At 33.7% G+C, this 13968-nt stretch overlaps 1 protein-coding gene across 4 annotated transcripts in view; it reads right to left on the bottom strand.

Annotated features, from left to right (window-relative positions):
• Nucleotides 1-13968, bottom strand: part of LOC132140764 (NACHT, LRR and PYD domains-containing protein 12-like) — a 52833-nt gene that overhangs the window by 746 nt on the left and 38119 nt on the right. The gene's annotated exons all lie outside the window — the stretch shown is intronic.

The raw sequence follows: 13968 nt of genomic DNA, 5'->3' as shown, positions 1-13968 counted from the left end.
ACACACACACACACACACACACACACACACACACACACACACACAGCTGCATCAGTGAACTTATTCATTATGATGGAAAAAAATTGATAAATATTGAATAGTATAATAAAATAATAAATATATGAAATAAAATAAAATCCCTTCAAAATTCTAGATAATAATAATTTTAAAAAATGTTATTGGATAAATATTACAATGATTAAAAAAAAAACTAAAACAAAAAAACAAGTGTGATCCAAAAATTATGAAGCTCAGAACGTAATTAATTTTAATGAAAACAAAGGCTCATAAAACTGTATAAATATTGCAAAGTATCATAAAATAATGTTTTTTATGAGATTGTTTTTTCTATTAAATTTAATTGAGCTCTAAGCTTGTTCAGTTTTGGGTCACGTTTGGTACTTGAAATGTAAGTTTCATTTTATTTTATTTTTTTAAGGAAAATAAATGCAAAGTATTTTTGTTCAATTTTGAGGAGATTTTATGATACTATGCAATTTTTATACAATTTACATTAAATATTTTTCCTTAATAATTAATCAAAATCTGATTCTCTTCATTTTTAGGTCACATTTGGTTTTTGAAATGTAAGATTTTTTTTTGTTTTAATGAACATCAATTCAAGTATTTTTATTCAATAATATTTTCTTATTATTATTGCAAATTTTCAGCGGATTTTATGCTAGTATGCAATTTTTATACAATTTATATTAACTATTTTTCTTTTTAAATTAATTACAATCTGAGCCTCTTCATTTGTTGGTTCTTGAATTGTCTTTTTTATTTGGGGACGGGGGGGGGGGGGGGGGGGTCAATGTAATATATTTTTGTTCAATAATATTTTCTGATCATTATTGACAATTTTGAGGGTATTTTATGATACTATGAAATATTTATACAATTTATATGAACTATTTTTATATTAAAATTAAGCTTTGAGCCTCTTCATTTTTTGGTCGCATTTGGTTCTTGAAATGTGTTTTTGTTGTTGTTGTTGTTGTTGTTTTTCTAAAGGAAAATCTATATTTCAATCAATCAATATTTGTTTAATTATTATTTGGAATTTTCAGGGTATTTTATGATACTTTTCAATATGTATACAATTTATATTAACAATTTTTCTATTAAAATTAATTACATTCTGAGCCTTTTCATTTTTGAGTCACGATTGGTTCTTGAAATGTACGTTTTTTTTAGTTTTGAGGAAAATCAATGTAATGTATTTTCATTCAATAATATTTTCTGATTATTATTGCAAATTTTATGATAGTATGCAATTTTTATATAATTTATATTAACTCTTTTCTTTTTAAATTAATTAAAATCTGAGCCTCTTCATTTTTGGGTCATGTTTGGTTCTTGAAATTTTTTTTCTTCCTTTGTTTGTTGGGGGGGGGGGGGGGGGGTCAATGTAATATATATTTTTGTTCAATAATATTTTCTGAGAATTTTGAGGGGATTTTATGATACTATCCAATATTTATACAATTTATATGAACAAATGTTTCTATTAAAATTAATTAAGTTCTGATTCTCTTAATTTTTGGGTCACGATTGGTTCTTGAAATGTAAGTTTTTTTTTCAGTTTTAAGGAAAATCTATGTAATGCATTTTTATTCAATAATATTTTATAATTATTATTGCAAATCTTCAGGGGATTTTATCATAGTATGCAATTTTTATACAATTTATATTAACTATTTTTCTTTTTAAATTAATTAAAATCTGAGCCTCTATTTTTGGGTCATGTTTATCTTTTTTTTTGTGTGTGTGTGGGGGGGGGGGGTCATGGGGTCAATGTAATATATTTTCTGGTTATTACTGATAATTTTGAGGGTATTTTATGTTTGGTTCTTGAAATGTAAGTTTATTTTTAGTTTTAAGGATAATCAATGTAATATATATTTGTTCTATAATATTTTCTGAGTTTTTTAAATGGGTGCAATAAAAAAAAGTTACAAAATTCTCCCACACAGGTCATTTTGACCCACAGGAATGAGTGGAATTCACGAGAAAACTGCATTTTTTTTTTACATTTGATATATATATATATATATATATATATATATATATATATATATATACACACACACACTCACCTAAAGGATTATTAGGAACACTATACTGATACTGTGTTTGACCCCCTTTCGCCTTCAGAACTGCCTTAATTCTACGTGGCATTGATTCAATGAAAGCATTCTTTAGAGATGTTGGCCCATATTGATAGGATAGCATATTGCAGTTGATGGAGATTTGTGGGATGCACATCCAGGGCACGAAGCTGCCGTTCCACCACATCCCAAAGATGCTCTATTGGGTTGAGATCTGGTGACTGTGGGAGCCATTTTAGTACAGTGAACTCATTGTCATGTTCAAGAAACCAATTTGAAATGATTCGAGCTTTGTGACATGGTGCAGTATCCTGCTGGAAGTAGCCATCAGAGGATGGGTACATGGTGGTCATAAAGGGATGTACATGGTCAGAAACAATGCTCAGGTAGGCCGTGGCATTTAAACGATGCCCAATTGGCACTAAGGGGCCTAAAGTGTGCCAAGAAAACACCCCCCACACCATTACACCACCACCAGCAGCCTGCACAGTGGTAACAAGGCATGATGGATCCATGTTCTCATTCTGTTTACACCAAATTCTGACTACCATCTGAATGTCTCAACAGAAATCGAGACTCATCAGACCAGGCAACATTTTTCCAGTCTTCAACTGTCCAATTTTGGTGAGCTCGTGCAAATTGTAGCCTCTTTTTCCTATTTGTAGTGGAGATGAGTGGTACCCGGTGGGGTCTTCTGCTGTTGTAGCCCATCCGCCTAAAGGTTGTGCGTGTTGTGGCTTCACAAATGCTTTGCTGCATACCTCGGTTGTAACGAGTGGTTATTTCAGTCAAAGTTGCTCTTCTATCAGCTTGAATCAGTCGGCCCATTCTCCTCTGACCTCTAGCATCAACAAGGCATTTTCGCCCACAGGACTGCCGCATACTGGATGTTTTTCCCTTTTCACACCATTCTTTGTAAACCCTAGAAATGGTTGTGTGTGAAAATCCCAGTAAGTGAGCAGATTGTGAAATACTCAGACCAGCCCGTCTGGCACCAACAACCATGACACGCTCAAGATTGCTTAAATCACCTTTCTTTCCCATTCTGACATTCAGTTTGGAGTTCAGGAGATTGTCTTGACCAGGACCACACCCCTAAATGCATTGAAGCAACTGCCATGTGATTGGTTGATTAGATAATTGCATTAAGGAGGAGACGACTCGCACCATATTCCCCGCTGATTGGACTGCTAGCAAGATTCCTGAGGTAAGATGTACTTGAAATCATATTTTACTTACATTTATTAACAAAGAAATGTTTCCTGCTGCTGTGTTTTTAATACTGTTTTAATCGTGCGGGCACAGTGTCAATAACGTTAGCAGAAGCACATGAGTCTTCATGAGTACTGTAAATCAATCAGCTTTCTGTTGGTTAGCGCGGCGAAAATGCGTTTTAAAACTGATTTCAAATAGACAATTTTTCCCACTTTCACTTGAACTTCCCGAGAGTGAAGAGAACTTTAAAAATGACTGAATTTAGCACGCGGGATTTCGCTAAGCATGGTTAATTATTGTGACCGCACTTTAAGACTGTATTTTACTCTGTTTTTGTCAATAAAGAAATGGTGCTAGCAATGCTATTTATTTATTATGTCTAAAGTATTTAAAAGTTTGCTGAAATGATTAGCAATATGTTATACGTGCTGACTGGTGCAGACCAGATAACGTTAACTTACAATCTAAACTTGCTAACATTAACGTTAACGTTACATCAAATACGTGAAGTCTAACATTATGTTTATTACATAGCAAATTAATCAATCAGAAGATGGACCATTTTCTGTGTTCACCATTCAGGTAAGCACTGCAATAAAAATTCATACTAAATCATTCATTCATACCAAATCAGGTATTCTTTAGTTTATATTTTAGCATTATTTTGATCTTTTGTTAGGCAGAAGACTCAACCATTGCAGGTCCACATGACCAGGAAGGTACCTGATATCAGTGCACAGGTGGGTTAACTTCTGTAGGAAGGAGAAAGATCATCACAGAGTGATTGCCTGCATGTGTCTTAGAGTGTTTTTGTCTCAAACAGCTAACCCTTCCCTGCAGACAAGCTGAAGGCTAAATCCTCAGTTGGAGTCTGTCTGACACATTTACTGTGTTAAAATCATCAACACAATGAATGAGTAAAAATCAACACAAAAAAACGTTGTCCCAGAACTCACACATTAATTTGTTAAAATTTAACACAGGTTGTGTCATTTTTAGCACATCTTTTCTGGAGTGTATGTTTAGGTTATAATTCAGATTATTATAATTTACAGTATTTTTATTTTATTTTTTACAAAACATGGATTTTGTAATATTTAATATATATTTGGATCCATGAAGAACAAAACTGAAGCCTTAAGATCTAATTTCTCATGTTTCACTTGTTTTGCTCAGTTCGAAATCTCCATTGATTCTAGGGTGTGATGTCATTTTCCCTCCAGATGATGTCAGAGACACTCAGTGACTCAATTCCAAGGCCATCTGTTGGCTTTTAAAGAAATAGGACTGACATTGTGTCTTTATTTGTTTTTTGGTGAAATGATGTACAGAAACTGCTTATTTGCTTATATTTTCTTTAAAAAAAAGAATAAATATAATAAAAATTACCCCAAAAATAAATAAAAATAATAAAAAATAGCAAAATACATTTTTTTATCAATATAAGATTTCTGGGAGGGACACTTTTGTTATAGGTACACGAGGGATGGATGAGGGTTAATTGGTTTAAAATAATAAAAAATATTGAACATTATTTGACATCTACCAAACCTTGATGTGTAAAACCATATGACTGTGATTAGAAAGTTAAGTGTGTGACATACCATGCTTCTAAATTTACATTTGCTTTCATGTTTTTACAGGTGCTGAGCCAGAGATTGAGCAGAGGCGGACGAAGTACACAAATCAAGTACAGATTGAGTGAAAAGTACGGATACCCTAATAAAATACTACTCCAGTAAAAGTACCAAGTAATCCTTTTCGAATTTACTTGTGAAAAAGTACAAAAGTACATGATTTTTAATGTACTTGAGAATTAAAAGTAAAAAAGTACTGACTTATCCCTGTCAACAATTTGATCTCACAGTGGTCTTAGCACAAGATGTGGTCCCAATGCGAGGTCACAGACAGTGCTCTCTCCTCACAAAGACTAGGTACACAGCATGCATTGTAGCATGCAAGTTTTTAATTGTCACCATTGTTGAGATTCATACGCTGATTCTTGATGTCTCTGTGCATCTAAATGGCACAGTAGTTCAACTGTTTACGTCTTGTAAAGCTTTGCCTCGCTGATATGTTACATTTGACGGCTACAGTCGGGGAAAATGAAAGAAGAAAACACTTTATATAAAATACTGAATATTCACAGATGAAATGCATTTCTTAGAATGAATTCAAGCAGGATAAATGTAATGCCTATGAGCCTATACTTATATTTCCTCTAAGCTACACAAGTATTACACCATATTTTAGATTTGAAACACTTAATATATGTGCAGTATTATTTATATAATATGAAGTGTGTGTTATCCTAATAGTGGTTTACTTTGCATCGGAGCATTAAAAGTGGTAACCTATTTTAGAGAGCTAGGCTATGTGGATTTATATGTCAATAGTCTCACATATTAGGCCTATATTTGTCACATATATTTTGTCACAAGTACATTTTTAATTCATATTTTAAAATTCCTTTAATAAAACAGCATAATTTTTTTGTCACGCACATATTTTGTTATGTCCTTTATTTTGACAGATAACTTCTTGGGGGAAAAAAGAAGTGTGTGTTCATATGCAAATGCAGAGCACGAATTCTGAGTATGGTTGACCATACTTGGCTGTATGTCACCTCACTTTCACTTTTCACTTTTTTTCACTTTTAAATCACTGAAACTGAAAAGAATGGACAGATAAATAAAATATCCTCACGTTTAAACTAATGTTCTCTCATTATTATCAACAAAGTGCACACAATGTAAAAAAGAGCTTCATTAATTGACAACTTAAGTGATTTTAAATGGAGCCTTCTTTACTTGCTTTCATACAACATAAGTAAAATAAAAAGATAAAAAATAAAAAAATGCAGCCGCATTTAAATGCAGGAGTGTATCGTACTCCTTAAAATATCAGAGTGCGAGATTTGCGCGGCACACATGATGCCGAGTGCGACGCGCAACAATTATTCTTATTTGTCTACATATTTTATCTTCATTACAAATCTTGTTTTTATTTTGGATAATTGCATGTAAAAAAAATTTACCTTTGTAATGCATATGCAAAATGTGAAACTGCAAGCTTATTTTCAGTCTGTGGCATTTTATAATTGTGTACAATGATATTTAGCATGCTTCATATCTTTATTATTTAATGCAAAATAGATTTAGTAAAACAAGTTTATGAGAGTCATGCATCTGTTTAATCTTGATCAAGAACAACGAATGATCAATGAATTGGAGCGGCATCAGCCATTATATAATTTTTAATGTCAAATAGCCTTCAATTTATAGGTTATAACTGCATCTGTCTCTGTTGTAGACTTGTGAAGATTTATTTTTTAATGCGTATCCCATACAGTAACCTAAAATAAATGTGCTCTATAACTATTCATATTCAAGTGTTTGTGAGGAAAATTATTAATGCACATGCATGACAGGAATGTGCCAGCGTGATCACTTGTTTTTTTTCCTGATAATGAAATAACTTCGAATTAGGGTGTCTCACATACATGAGAAATATATCTAGGGGAAGCTTGAAATGTCTACTTTTTCACAAACCAATTTAAAACGAAAGCATAATGTAATCTGTGAAGGTTGCATTTCTCTCTAAAGGCGTGTCCATTTGGAGAGAGCCAGCACTGTGAATTTCATCTTGCAGCCGACAAGAAAACATTTATTGATAAATAATTAAAATGTCTCCTTTTTCACAATTATTAGATTACTTCTGCCTGAGCTTTGTGGCAAACTAAATGCTTGTGCTTGAGCGCAGAATATATTAAGGCTGATTATGGATTAGACTGTGTTAATTTAATATAAACATGCAATTAGTTGAATAATTCACTAGAAAAATCTTACATGGGGGGCAGACCTATTCAATTTTCAATAGACATCTCTGTTAACATAGATTTTTCCTCTGAAACACAAAAACGAAAATTGGAATAAAATTTATATTTTATGTTTTGAGAATGGCCAATCCTTCTCCATTTTGAAGGTGTTGCTGCTTCTGGCTTGTCCATTATAAATCACAGAAAGTATATATGATAATATGTTGTCTCATAAAAACTTGGGTCTTTTTTGTCACGTCCATAACGTAACTCAAATCTAAAATATCCTAATAAACACGTTCATAGACAGATACTTTTCTGATGTCTGGACACTGTTTGGGATTTAGTAAAAAACAAAGAGATGGTTCAATATATTGGTAATGAATACATTCTGTGAGAATTTATGAATTTATGTCAGTTATGTCAGTAATGCTGGAATTGCCCAATAATTAAACTAAAAATAATTAGGCTATGATGTTTCGGGACAGTTTCTTGAGACAATTGTTAAAAAAACCAAAACCATATTATATTATAATACTCTGTATGCCGTTACAAAAATTGCATAAGCCAAACCAAATGAGGCATTTGTCCTTAAACAGACACCTGCTCTGCAAGTTTGAAACGCTCATCAGAACCTCTCCATATGAAAGAGCAAGAGATTAACACATTTTATTTCAACCCCCACAAGCTATACAGAACCGGATTGGCTATTCGGGAGCACCAGGAGGATTCCCGGTGGGCCGGTCTGTTTTTTTGGCCATGCTACTGGGTTGAAATATGCTGCCTGCACTCACAGCAGCCCTACTCTTTTTTATGTATTATTTTCTCGCAGCCCATATTATTATATTCAACACACCATAATAATAACAAATTCTCAATTGATAATTAATCATTCTTTTTCTGAAAATCATTGTTATTTGTGAATGTAGGAATTTGAGGAAGGCTTTAAGACCAAGCGGTATCCTCTGCCAGCTGCTCCTGCTTTACAGCGAGTGCGACTTGCGTTAACTGCACCCAGGTTCACCATCCGCAAGTTTTGATTTTACAAAATCAGTTTGGGCGAATGCAATTTATTGATCATGAGCCCAACATTTAGCAAGGCAGGAAAACATTCAGTCTTCCTGAAGGAAGACATATTTCATTGTAAGTTATTGCTGTTATATATAGAGAGAAAAAAATACATTGAAAAACAATAGTGTATTATTAAACTTGGACCTCATTACTGAAGTACAAATCAAAACACCAGAAGCAACCTACACTCTCTACGTGTTCTTTGAAAAGTATGCATTTTTATTCATTCACAGGCTATGTGGTTAAAATAATATTTTAGCTCAAAACTTTAAGTGCCATTGTTTACAGAAATGCTTTGTTGACTGACATTTCATAGACCTTCAGTTGTTAAGCTTTGAAATTTTACAGTATTTTCACCTCCTAAATTACTACCCTTGTAAAGTTACAATTCTATAATGGTAAAAATGACTCAGGCCAATATAATTTTTTGTAAGACAAATCTTTTTTGAATAATTGTAATTGTAATTGTAATTAAGCAAAACAAATGTGATTATTTCTGAGAACTTTTTAACTGCAGGCAGATATGGACCTACATTATTGTACATTACAAATATTTGGATCGTCCCTTATTCTGTCCCTTATTTTCTTGAAGAATAAAAACTTATTTTCTACAAAAATAAACACTGTTCTCTTAAAGAATAAAAGATAAAGAATCACAATTAGCCCTTATTTTCCATTTATGAAGTTAATTGGCAACCCTAATGATGATGTAATTATCATAAAAGATTTTTGTTATAAATATTTCTGAAACTTTAACAAAATACTTTATACAATCAAGGTTATAGCTTTTCCCCACAATAACCCTTCCCGCCGAAATAATTAATTATTACATATTTATGAAACCAAACAATTTTAGTGATCACGTTTAAGCCATTTTCCACAAAACTTTCTTTTCTCAACAGTTAAGAGGGGAGAGTCTTCATCTTTTCAAAATATGTGATCATAGGTTGCCATGTCTCAAAAGTTTTGGACAGATCCCTTCATTAAATATTGAATTTTCTCTCATTTAAAATATAAAACCAGGTCACACATTTACATTGAAACTCAAGTAATATTCTTCTCCTGGCTAATAAAGTGGCAGTACATCAAACATTTTTAAATCGTCCACAGAATGCAGAAAGTGAACAGGCATGCACAATTTTTAGGGGAGAGGAGGATTTTTTGTTTTTTTAGATGCAATTGAAAAAAATAAACACAAACACAAAAAAAAATAATAATAATTTACAGCGAAACACAAGGTAAGGTTGGGCTCTCTCATTCAGGTAATATCCAAACGTTTCCATATTCGTGATGTTGCCCATTTGAAGCTAAACTATTATTCATTAGGTAAAATAGGCTTTGTAGTTCATGCGTGTTTGAAAAAAAAAAAAGTTATCAGGAAAAATATGCCAAAGTGGACCACTGCTCACGCCGAATGGCACGGTGAATGGCTGCGCTGTTTTCAATGAATACAGTATGTGTATATATATATATATATATATATATGTATGTTTAATAACAATAGCATGCAGTAAGAGCCTTTGTGTAACGGTCTTTCTATTATTTTTTTATGTGTAGACTGTAGCCTAAAGCCTGTGTTATACTTTAGTTCGCTAGTGTCTGCTATGGTGAGGATGACGTAAAAATCATTGGAGAGTGTGCGCGGAGGCTCTGAGCGGACACGAGTGCATGCCTCCCATTTTTTGTGACCGCGCGGAAATGTACGCATGGTCGGTAGGCTTCAAAAGCACCAATTGCCAGAGGTGGAAAGTAACGAATTACATTTACTCGCGTTACTGTAATTGAGTAGCTTTTTTGTGTACTTCTACTTTTTTAAGTATTTTTTTTAATCTGTAATTTTACTTTTACTTAAGTATATTTAGTTTGAAGTATTGTACTTCGCTACATTTTAAAACACATTAATTACTGAGTAAAAAAAAAATCGCTCCCTGGAAGCTATGTCAGTAAATAATGGGCAGGAGGGCAAACTGGCGCTAAAATCACAAGAAAGATGCAGACGGACAAAACAGGCGTTAGTGGTGCAGACACCGCTGAAAACGAAACCCCGTCATATTCTGAAGTTGAACTTGAAGGAAATGAAGTGAACCCCTGCCCATATTTATACTCTATTATGCTGTGTATGCTGTGCTTGCCTAGGGAGACCAAACTAGCAGTTTATAAAATCTCGACAAGACATCAACCCCACGTAATGTAAAAAAAAAAAACCAACGGTCAAATATGTACTATTGTGTATTATGTATTGTGTTAATCAGCTACATGTCGGCTGACTCGATTTTCTTCTCATACATTCCCGTAGCGTCACAGTGCATTTCCCTGAAGAAGCCGAGCGACTTCAATGTAGAGTTGTGACGTTCGCGAACGAACCGATTCTTTTGAACGGCTCATAAACATGAACGATGGGAGCCGAGTCGCGGCTGGAGGGGAGCCGTTCTTTCTGTCGTTCTTTTTTCCTATGCGTGTTTCACACAGATGCACACAAATGAGCTCCTCCGCGAGACAGAACAGTTATGGGGGAGGGGCGCACCCAGCGCAGGCCAACCCTTTATAGCGTGATGACATTAGTTATTAGTTGTGCATGTTCATTGCAGCCCACTTTGTGAAGGGGCTGATGTCCTATTTGCAAAGTTTACAGTAGTAATAGTATGTAGTATGTAGACATTTCCATTTTATTTATTCTAATTTTATCTACTTTAAATATTTTTTGTTTTCTATCAAAATGTTCTTGTGTGATAACAATGTTCTTGTGTGAAAGTGTTTGTAGTAAAAGCTGTTTTGCACAGAAATTCATTGCAGCCGGCTTTGTTTTTGATGTTTATTTGAGTAGGTATTGTATGAATAACATAAGTCAACGTAGCTTTACACACACACACACACACACACACACACACACACACTTTGTACTAAAGGTAAATCCAAAATAGTGATGTCACTGTCTAAGCAGAGGGATTTGTGCAACCTTATGGAATATAGTCCACACATGACAAATGAGGTAATAATCAATATCAATATTAGTGATCAATATCAAACTCAGATATTGGTGTGTGATATCTGAGTTTTAATTATTTGGCTACAAATCTCACCTCATCATTCCTCCCAGTGATTATTTCCAGGATAAACTGAGATGCCCCCAAGCTGGCTTCTTAAAACTGACCAAATATTTAAAAAGAGCCAAAAGAGCCGTTCTTTTGAACGGCTCTTTGAAAGGAACGGATCGCGAAGATCCGGATCCCCTCAAAGAGCCATAAATCCCATCACTACTTCAATGGGGCTGCTTTGAACAGTTTTTTTCAGTGCTCCGAAGCTAGACGGTCATTGGATAAATGCTGCGATTATGTTCCGCCCACGGACGCTCAGCGTCTCTGGAGGTGAATGAAGACTGGGCTTCCGCGTGATGATTGGAGGATCTGTCGATCTCCTTTTGACTGACAGCGGTCTGCACCATAAGAAGTCGGTGAAGCTGTTTCACGCTCAGTCCCATGATCGCGGATTTCTCAAGTGTATTCGAAAGACAAACTTCGGAAATATTTCTTGATATTTGTAAAATGCAGAACCACCACAAAATTGAATTGGTAACTAAGACAGATTGAAAATGTGCGCGCGCGCACACACACACACACACACACACACACACACACACACACACACACACACACACACACACACACTATAGCCATCTAGTGGTTAAAGTGATTTATTACAATTTTTAAACTGAATTTCCCCAAAAATGGGCAAAAATCTTACATTAAACCTTATAAAATTATCCATGGTATCCCCATGTATGAAAGTTAGAAATCTGGGTCTTTTATGAAGTGAATTTTACCTGAAATGCTTTTTTCTTTTTTTGTAAAAAAAAAGCCTATTTAAATAAATATTTATTTATAGAAATGTAAAAGATTTAAATCCTCCAAAAACTGTACAAAGTTTAGTAAAAACATAAATGAACAGAGTAAAATTATATTTGTAAAAAATTTAAATATTTTACTATTACAAAATGAAATGTTATTGTCTGGGGTCAAAAAGACCCCGAGTGTCACTACAAATGAAGACCATCAGAGGGTTATAATGTAGGCCGAAAATGAGCTTCCCCTCTTTGAAAGACCAGCAGCCGCCACTGATATATATATATATATATATATATATATATATATATATATATTTATATATTTATATATTTATATTTATATTTATTAAATATATATTTATATTTATATATATATATTTATATATATATATATATATATATATATTTTTTTTTTTTACAACAGGACAGCAAACTAAGAGACTTGCGTTTTAGACACCATATTGCCGTATTTCTACAACAAAAATTTATTCCAAACACAGCCACCAAAGCAAAATTTTGCATCTCTGAGCAACATGACAGTGTTTCGTTCCTGAATGAATCAACCGTTTAAATGATTTGGTTCAATCGCAATGACTCACTTATTAACAGTGACTTGCTGACACATACTGGCCATTTTAATTTCACATTTAAAGTATCTTTTGATTTTTTTTTTTTTTATAATTAAGTTTTTATAATTTCAAATGAGCATTCAACATTTTATGTCTGGCATATTAAAACATTATTCATGCATTTGTAACTGCAGGTTAAATGCATTCTTGTCCTGCACTAAACAGTGTGTAAATACATCTAAATGCCACGTCCGATGAAGATTTTGCATTTCCTCTGTATTGAAAAGATGAGTTTGTTGATACTGATTTGCCTGGTAACAGCCCAAATGTTTTATTAATCTAAATAACTGATTCCTTTAATTAAAAACAACTAGTTTGAGATTAATAGGCCTATCCCAGGGGTGTCAAACTCAGTTCCTGGAGAGCCGTAGCCCTGCAGAGTTTAGTTCTAACCTTGCTCCAGCACACATATCATGTAGTTTTCAAATAAACCTAAATGATTAGATTAGCTGGATCAGGTGTGTTTAATTAGGGTTATATCTAAACTGTGCAGGACTGTGGCCCTCCAGGAACTGAGTTTGACAACCTTGGCCTGTCCCATTTTTGACTCCCTCCCACTGTTAAAATGTAACTAAGTAATTTTTACTCTGAGTAAATTTTAAATGAGCTACTTTTTACTTTTACTTGAGTTGATTTTTTAGACTGGTACTTTTACTTGTACTTAAGTAAAATTTCATTAATGTAATGGTACTTTTACTTGAGTAGAATATTTTTGTACTCTTTCCACCTCTGCCAATTGCACATGTGCAGGCTGTGTGAAGAAGCCCGTTGCAACTCGAACCTGTACAATCCGTCGATAAAACAATATAAAGACTACCAGATGTGCAATTATTCTGGCCAATTGTTTGTTCACATGTTCGTTGCGGAGTGGACCATCAGCTCACGCTTTCGGTAGTATAAATGCAAGTAGTCTGCGTATGTGCTGTCCGTGTAGCCCATCGGATTGCTCATTTGGAAAGTATAACACAGGATTTAGACTATCCAACATTTTTAAAATTAACTCACTGTAAATTTTATAATGGTTTTTAAAGATGTTCCAATGTCATATTATAATGTTATTGCTGTTTTACTTCATTTCATCTCCATTTACAAACCAAAATTTTACAATTACAGTCAGTTTGCAATCCGTCCCTTTGTGCCACCTGGCAGTAGTTTCATGAATGACTATGCGACTTATTATGGCGTTATTTCCCTGTCAAATGTCGAGAGTGCATAATTGTAGCGCGAAAGTACATTGATATAATGCGCGAGCGCGAATTTCTCTGCTCGCGCGTAGAATATAAT

Source organism: Carassius carassius, chromosome 1 (assembly GCF_963082965.1).
Source record: "Carassius carassius chromosome 1, fCarCar2.1, whole genome shotgun sequence".
Classification (NCBI taxonomy): Eukaryota; Metazoa; Chordata; class Actinopteri; order Cypriniformes; family Cyprinidae; genus Carassius; species Carassius carassius.
The sequence above is the reverse complement of the archived record's forward strand: the minus strand, read 5'-3'. Positions and strand labels throughout refer to the sequence as shown.